The sequence below is a fragment of the Pteropus vampyrus genome, unplaced genomic scaffold (genome assembly GCF_000151845.1).
Source record: "Pteropus vampyrus isolate Shadow unplaced genomic scaffold, Pvam_2.0 Scaffold5, whole genome shotgun sequence".
Classification (NCBI taxonomy): Eukaryota; Metazoa; Chordata; class Mammalia; order Chiroptera; family Pteropodidae; genus Pteropus; species Pteropus vampyrus.
Window position 1 is genome coordinate 14135640 of NW_011888786.1, and position 9105 is coordinate 14144744.

The following is a 9105-nucleotide window of genomic DNA, read 5'->3' on the forward strand; positions in this document are numbered from 1 at the left end:
GGTTAAAAAAAGGAAAAAAGACTAACATAAGAGCAGACATTATTATTTAAATAACTAAAACTAAAAGTAGAGGCATGATTTGACCTAATTTAGAAATATAGATTTTTTTTTGTTCCTAAAATAAGCTATATAATGTGTTAAAAAAATTTTAAAATTATGAAATTTTGGGTGATGAAAGTCTGCTTTCTGATACAATTTTTGTGGAGAAAAATTATTTGATAATTTAATAAAACCATTAGTACTTCTGACTCTGATGGAAGAAGTAAAGGATTAAAAGTTAGACTACACTTAGTGACCAAATCCAGTAACTGGAAAAATTGAACAGCATTTAAATATAGTTAATGACAAATAAAAGGAAATGCAACTTTATTCATTTCTTGATTTCTACGATATTTGTGAATGCAAAGTCCATGAATATCAATTAAGAGGAGCATTTTGGGGACTGATTGTATTTGTATTTGTGTATGTGTACATATGTATGTGTAAGTTTGAGTTCGAGGGAGATGATTCAACAGGTAGGACTAAAAGTTTATAAAAGTATATGCTTTCTTTTGTATGTACACATAAAGTTGAATCTATAAAAGTGGAGTCTAAAAATATATATCTTTACGATATATATTTTTATAACTAGATCAGGAAGCACTGTAATTTGCTAAATGGCTAAAGAAGAAAGGACTTCCAGAATATTTTCAAAATTCAGTTTTCTACTATGTCTCCCACTTCATTTAATATGAAAACTCTCATTGCTATCCTCCATTGAACCTTAATTAATACATACTCTAAGTTATTTAGTTTGAAATAAGAACCATGATGTTTTTATTATACTAGCAATAATATGACCATTTGTACACACTGTGAGGGAGGAAGAAATTTTATTCTACCTTTCTAGATTCTTCTGACTAGCCTAATAATTAAATGGACATGAGAGATTAATAAAAGGAAATAACCAAATTTTATTACGTACATCGTATGAGAACCTCAGATACATAAGTGGTTCTGAGCTAGAAGGTAAAATGAGGTATAAATGGCATCCTGATCTAAGGAATGAGGTAAATGTCTTGGGGATTCAGAGGGGAAGAGGGTCATTCATAGGACAGTAAGAGCAATGTTCAGTAATTAGAAGTTTGCTCTTTCCTATAGTTAAGTTATAAAATGTTATATATGGTGATAACTCATTATGGGCAAGTCTCTAAATTTAAATTCTTTAAGAGAGGTACAAGTTTCTCTAAAGCCCACAGGGTCTCTGTTGCCTTCAGCTCAATATAATCCACATGCCAAAATAGCACATCTTAGGGAATAGATGTTCTGAAACCCTTAAACACACACACACACACACACACACACACACACGCACACACACACACACACACACACATACCCCTTCCTTGAGACGTTTTTTAGAATGCCTCAGGTGCTTAGATTTGCTACTTATCATGTGTGTCACAACATTCTTCTTGTTGAAAAGTCTCATTAAACTGTGCAAAAAAGTCCTGACACCAAGCATTCATTAGAAAAGACTAGCCTTTAGTTCTTAATTTATAGAAGGTTTAGTTAAAGCTAATGGTAAATACAAGAAAGCATCTGCATCTCTTTAGAGACTACGTACCATATTTTGCCTTATAGAGTCTTCCTGGACTTCTTCAAGTTGATCTTCACAGTTAATCAACCCATTCTCCTGTAACAAAAGTGCTCTGAGCACAACTTTTCTTGAGTATAAGCTCGATTTGTCCTAAGAAGAGAAGAAATGTTTTCCTATGATAAATCTTTGTTTCCATCCTCATTTTCTTCTTAAAAGTAGGTTTCTTTTTTTGAAGAAAATTTACAGTAGGAATACCCAATTGCTTCATGAAAAATTGAATCTTTTAATGACAAGGTTAGACTATTTTCTTACAATGCAGAAAAGGTCATTCTATCATAATACTCAAATTATGCCACTTGTAGGCCAATAAGAGGCAAGTCCAAGTTGATATACACAATGTTAACCTCCCAGATAAACTGAGACCCTCTCAATTTGAGATCTCTGTGGCAACTGCAGGTTCATCCTACAATCTGTTCCAACTCATCCCCTGTGAGCAGCCATTAATATAAGAAAACACATCCCCAAGACAATTCTTTATAGCCATAGGAAAGTCTAAATGAATAGAGGGAAAAGAAACCTTCCCTTTTCCAATACATTGTTTCACAAAGACTCAGAGGTACAACTATTACTCAAGTAAAAGTAATTAATAATTGAACTGTAATATACCTTTTTCATCTAAAACATCTCTATTAACGTTATTTTTAACAACAACAACAAAAAAATGCTTGCTTTTGAAGAAATAATGACTTTGCTTAGAATCCCCCCAACCACCAAAAAAGAATCTGAGGATCTGTCCCCAAACCAAATGAACTTCTCTAGCAAGATTTCAGAAAAGAAAAAAAGGTTTTAGGTGCCATGTTTAAGTTTTATAAATCTTAGGATATACTTATGGATTCTTATGTTCATGATGTTACCACTAAGACTTTAAAATATATCTTCTCAAAATATGCTCTTATTTTTTATAAGGCTTTGTACTTTTTATTTGACTCATAATTTATGATTATATTGGAGTAATCATCTTTGGCTTTATTTGCGGGCATGTGTGAATGAAAAAAACTGGTTTCTGTAAGAAATGTTAACAACTCCACTTCCATCACTGAAAGATAAGATTAACATTTTAGAGTACATATCTAAACTCTTTTTTTCCAAAATATACAAATTTGTTTTTATAAGCATAAGTATATAGTGATAACAGCCAATTTTATAACCTGTTTTTTACTTAACAAATGGTGAACAATTTTAATAATATATCATAAACAATTTATATTATTTAGATGTGATTTTCAATATTGTACAGAATTTTATAATTTTTAAATTTAATTATTATTATTTTTTTTTAGGTGAGGCAACCCTTGGTTGACCTCACAGATTGCAAGGACCTTGTCAGCTTACAATCTCTTATTTTTAATTTTTTACATCTACAGCACCTGGTCTTCCTAGGTGGTCTTCCATCCAAGTACTAACCAGGCCCAACCCTGCTTAGCTTCTGAGATCAGATGGGATCGGGCTTGTTCAGGGTAGCATGGCTGTAGACAGAATTTTATAATTTTGACTTTGTTCACTCTTGGTTGCCTTTATGAATTATTATTGTATATAAAGCTTTATGTAAATTCTCATGATTTCTACTGATTTAGTTACTGAAAGAGGACTATCTGGATTAAAGGGTACACATAGAATTAAAGTTTGAGCTCCCTTAATGCTCTGTACATTTACAGTTTCATTAGCAGCACATGACAACTATTTCTCCATAATTAATATTTATTTGATGAATTATATAGTTATATTTTTGTTATATATTCAATAATTAGAAGAAAAAAGAAAACTAGTACATTTTAACCTAAGAGCAAAGCCTTAAGCTAGTTTTATGTGGAACTAATCAATTCAGTGAGAAAAGCTGGATGAGTAAAGCTGTGTTTCCAGCCTTTTCTCAGTTTTTTCCTGTCATGAATCCTCTCACACTCCTGCACATGCTTGTACACATGTGCACGCACACACACACACACATACACACACACACTCATAAACGAAGTAGATATGTTCCATTCTACTAAATATTTCACTTGAAATTATTTTTACTTGAAATAGGTAAACCTAGGTCTGGCAGAGTTGCAAAACTCCCTGATAATTTTACTAGGAAGAGTGAGTTACATATTTTTTTTTTTAATTTTCTGTTTCTGTTTAAATATAGTTACAAAAGATTTCTATTAAGCCTTTTCATACTTGTGAAGTGCTATCTAATTTTTTTTTATTATTCATTCTGTATTCAAAGTCTAGCTTTTAAATCTAGCTTTATAGTTGAAAAATTAATACATATAAAGATGAAGTGCCCTCAGTGACACCAAAAATAACAAAAATGGCCTAACTCAGAATTTCTTAGTGATTAAAATATGTATGTGTGTGCCTAGTGTCATTAGTTTTATGATAATACTTGTTTTTCATATGATAGTTAAAATACTCACAGGTCCAAAACATATCCTTCAATGAGCTTGTGAAGAAGTAAAACAGTAGAACGAAAACGACACAATATTAAAACTTAAAGACAATCTTCTGTATCTGCCAGGCTTACCTTTTTTTTTATTTTTAACATTTATATAATGTCTTTTCTATTTTGAAGAGGAAGCAAAAAGACGTTAAGAACTTGATTATACTGACCTACACAACCCGGAGAGAAATTGTTTTTTAAATCTAATTTTTCTGACTTGATCTAAATACTCTTATTGTATGCCACGTGGAATATAATGTACTTGTCTATAGAAAGAAAAATGCTGTGTATCCATGTCTACAGATACCTAGAGAGAGGCAACAGATCAGTCTAGGTGGCATTTTAAAGATTTTGTTTCAAAATAACAACAAATAGTAATCTCAAAAATCTTTTTATTTGAATGTTTTCAATGACCACTATTTGGCTTAAAAAGTGTAATAATATTCTTATTTTTAAAGTCATAGTACACATTTATATTTTGCTGTTGTAAAGATAGCATTTTATGCCTAGAGAATTGTATCAATTACCAAGTTTCAGTAGATCATATGCTAACACATTTTAATGCTCTAAGGAAAGCTACTTGACCTTAAATATTTTCAGCTGAAGTTTCTGTCTTATTTTTTCTTCTCTGATGCCTAATAAGTAGGACATTTGTTATTAGAGAATAAAGAATCCAGGAAATATATGTAAGAATAGAAGTGTCGTGCTCAAAATTATTTCTGTCTTCTGCTTCTATCAGATTTTATTTTTATTTTAAGCATCCTAGGATAGCTTTCTTTTTCTGGTTTCTCTACTTGATAGCAAATAGGCAATAGCCAAATGGGAATATATATATAATGATTCCTGAGTATAAATCCTGTGTAACCCATAATCGATGAGTCTCTTTGGAAGAGTCATTTACAAAATGGACTTGAGTCACTTCTAGATATAAGATACAGTCAAGGTGACAATATATAGGAAATAAGTTAATAATTTTAAATGGTTAATATTTTGATTTACTTTTATCTTTTTGATGTCCTTTGACTCATTCATCTTTCTGGCTAGTGTAGCAGGCTAGGATTTATTACAGAAGGAATAAAAAAATAACATTCAGTTTTTATGTATATAATCAATACAACAAGATTATAGATGAGAGAATTATGCAGTGTTGGAAAATATAATTTCTCCAAATTAACTCTCTTATTTCCTCCAAACTAGAGAATTCTTGCCTACAGAGATGATTAAGACCTTGAGGTTGTGTTACTGTATAGGATAGAAAGTTTTAATATGAAAAGATTAAAAAAGAAAACACATATCTTTCTCTTCCCTTAAAAAATGGCATAAAGAAAAAATATAAGAAAGAAGTTTGAGATCATCAGACCATTCTTCAAAGCTTTGGTTTAGTAAGCAGGAGATACATTATATACTAGAGGTAAGAAGATAGGCAGGAGGGACATATCCTCCCTTACTTAGGGAGCAGAGCAATCAACTCTTGAATCATCCCTGAATGAAGCTGGAATACGGGAAAAGTGATTTGGTAAAATTTTGTGTATCTGATGTTATTTTCCCCCAAGTTACCCTTAGTTTTAATGAGGTATGGATGCTGGATTTCCAGGAAGTTATTTTTATGGAGTTAACTTTGTCAGAGACTATGATCTTACAAAACTGGGAGAAGACTGCCCAACAGAATGGCTAGAGCACTAGGGATATACTCCCCAGCCTGTGTCAGTGGTAACTAAAATGGATCAGAAGCAGCCAGAGAGAGCCAAGTCATGTCTATTGCAGAGCTCAGCCATAACTGCTGAGGGTAAAATTGCAGGTGCATGAAGGGACTCAAGGTCAGTTAAGTCATATGTCTGATATAAATCTCCTCTGCTGTTTCCTCCAATTAAGAAAGAAAAATGAGAGGAAAGAGGAGACAAACTGCCTCTTTAAAATCCACACAGGATTCAGCAAGAAATGGAGCACTGTTCATCTGAACCTAGATTACAGCCCTTTCCACTATATTTCAAGTATTTATAAGAACCTGTGTGACTCTAGTCAGACTAGATTATCTCTAAATGTTTGTGAAATTTTATATTTCTATAAAATATTTTATTTAAATTTGTTAGGAATGGAATGAAATGTTGGAGATAACTCTTGTCCTTATAAGTTTAAAACTTAAGAAAAAGCAAAGGCAAAAAAATGATGTGTGCAAATGTAAATACCAAATAACACGATAATGAAGGACATTTAAAAGATAGTACAGTTATATTTAACTTTAACACAAAAAAAAGAGTATTAATATTTTGATATTGAAGTAATTTGTTAACATTTGAAGTACTATATGAGGCATTTTAGAGATAGCCTTAAAATATACCTTGATATATTAGGTATTTTATGCAACTAAAGACTATAGGTTAAAAAATCTGTTATGCAGTAAGAATACAGATATAAATAATCCTGTCCTCATGAAACTTACAGTCTAAGCTTAACAGAGAATAAATATGGTTAATAAACCAAGTACAATATAGATAGGATTAGTGTTTGGGGAGTAGTCATTATAGAAAAATGTCACAAGCAGAATACTTAGTAATAAGTAAGCTTGGAATTTGGAGACTAATAATAAATACTAGGACAAAAGAAAGCTTTTGAAGGGGAAAGTGGTGGGAGATTAAAGTGCAAATGTTGGTAATAACCAGATTTTGCAGTGTGTTGATTATTTGGCTTCGCAGTTTAGATTTTGTGTAGTGTGGAACCACTGAAAAGTCCTAATCATGAGAATGACATTTTTTAAATTTTTCTTTAAGAAGAAAAATCTAGCAAGGCCCCAATGGAGAGGGAGTAGAAGCCTGTGCAAATTACCGGAGCCCCATGAACCAGATAAAGTTGCATAACAATACAAGACTACAAGGCATAGGTAAAGATCTTTGACTACTTAGTGTTACTGGGATAACCCTAAAAAAGTTGCTGCAAAAGAGGAACTTGCTCTAATTGGACCCAGTCTTGTAGGAGTACCTGCAGGTGGGACAGGAGGGTAAAAATAAGAAAGATAAGGAACTTACTGGGTCCTCTATTTATTCCTTCATTTCATTCACTCATTCATTTATAAATTTAATCATAATTTTTTGAGTACCTAATGTACCAGTGATATAGTGCATGGTAAGGACCCTTGATTAGTAAGACAGGATGTTCCTTATCAGGGGCATAAACACACACAATGTTTCTTTAGTGGAATAAAGGTGGAAGGAGTAGTATAGAAGCAAAAGAGATAGAACACTTGATTCTGTGCCTCCTGGAGGAAATGAAGAGCAAGAAATGTATCTTCTAGGATTTATAATTAAACATATTTATTTAATAGTAAAGTAGCAAATGGGGTGGGAGAATAAAAAGATCCCCTGGTGGAAAGGGATCAGATGGGTAAAGAACCAAGGGTTCTGGAAAGGGCATTATAGGCGAAGAAAAGCAGGAGGGCAAAGGGGTCATACTCAGATGTGTGAGGATAACAGATTTGTCTAGGGCAGTTGCTGAGGGAATGGAAAATAAAGCTTTTCCAAGGAAGTACTGATAATGCGTAATGCCAGATCCCTCCCTAGCAAATCCAAACGTGGTGAAGTGGAATTGTCATACAACTAAATGAAGACCTTTGACCTACACCTGAAGTACAAAGGCTGGATCATGGAAGGTGACCAGTCATGATGACTTAAATGTAGTAGGCAATCATGCAGAGGAGGAACAGAAGGAAGAATAATTTTATGTTTAGAATTAACTGTTTTTAAATTATTTTATTCCTCCCATGAAAATAAAATTAAATGAAACTCCTAACTAGACCTGGTGACAAGATAAATGAGCTGTATCTCATTTTTCATTAATACATTTTGTTTTACATTTTTTTAACTCAGAGAAATATAGATTATTTAATATTTTTCCATTCCTACTACCAGGTCTATTCAAATTATATCACTCTCTTTTATTTTTAAATTTATTTCTTATAAAATTAATACTTCAGAATATCCCATGATCTGAAGTATCCAAGATGAGATTTTTCTAAGAACTTCTTGGCTTACATATATATCTTGAAATTCATTTTTTTTTTCCCTTGGCAGCAATTCTTTTCACCTTGAATGGAATTATGATTTCAGAAAATAAGGGATGAACACTAAAGGAGCTCTCTTACAGATGTTTATTTTGGAAGAAAACATAGGCAGTTTAATCCTCATAATTGTAAGATTGTCCAGAGAGCATTCTATGTGTTAGAGCTGTTCAGAGGTGGCATTGGACTTCTTCAAAAGTCAATGACCTACTCCTCAGGGAGAAACAGAATGGATTTAAAACATATGGTGACACTTAAGAGTGTAGAGCTTTCAGTAAAATTATTTGTTCAACATTATTCAAATGACATGCTCCCAGGTATTTTAACTGTCTCTATCTCTTAAATCTTTTATATTTGTCAAAGTTATGATGCAATTTTTCGTTAAGCAGTGCTTAGCAAGTAAAAGTGAATACTGGCCCCCAGGTAAACAAAATAATAATCTTTCTTATCCAGAGTTCTGTGAAGTGTGAGATAAAGCACAATCACTGACTTAGTTTTCCATTTGTCTTTATGCCAGAGACTGTTTTGGGTCTAGGAGTCAAAGTGCTTTAATGAAAAAAATCAAACCAAATATAGAGTACATTCTTATACCAGAATGCTGAATGACTGTAGTTATTCTTTCAGAATTTGACACCTTGGAGCAGAAATTGTTTTCAAAACTGACCTGCTCAGAGATGTTCTTGGGCTGACTTAAATGTCCTGAGATTAATGTAGTAGGAATAGATCTGCCTTGGGACTGCTAAAAGAGTTACCTCCAGCTGTCCTTTTTTATTGGTCAACTGCTAGCCTCACAGCAGAATATAAATTGTGAAGCAGATGCTTAGAAATCTTTTACTTAATCTAGTCTAATGAGCAATGCAAGATTGAAGCATGCTAAGTCAGTCGATAAGTGTAAGTAGTCTTTGAATATAATGTCATATATATACTGTTTCAATATAATTCCCAAATTATTCATAACTTTTTTTCTATTCATTCAGCCAACATATATGTACT

At 32.4% G+C, this 9105-nt stretch overlaps 1 non-coding gene across 1 annotated transcript; it reads right to left on the reverse strand.

The window, feature by feature from the left end:
* Positions 1 to 2994: 2994 nt before the first annotated feature.
* Positions 2995 to 3113, reverse strand: LOC111744015. The gene has a single exon (XR_002781978.1). It is a non-coding gene; the product is annotated as a 5S ribosomal RNA (ribosomal RNA).
* Positions 3114 to 9105: the final 5992 nt, after the last annotated feature.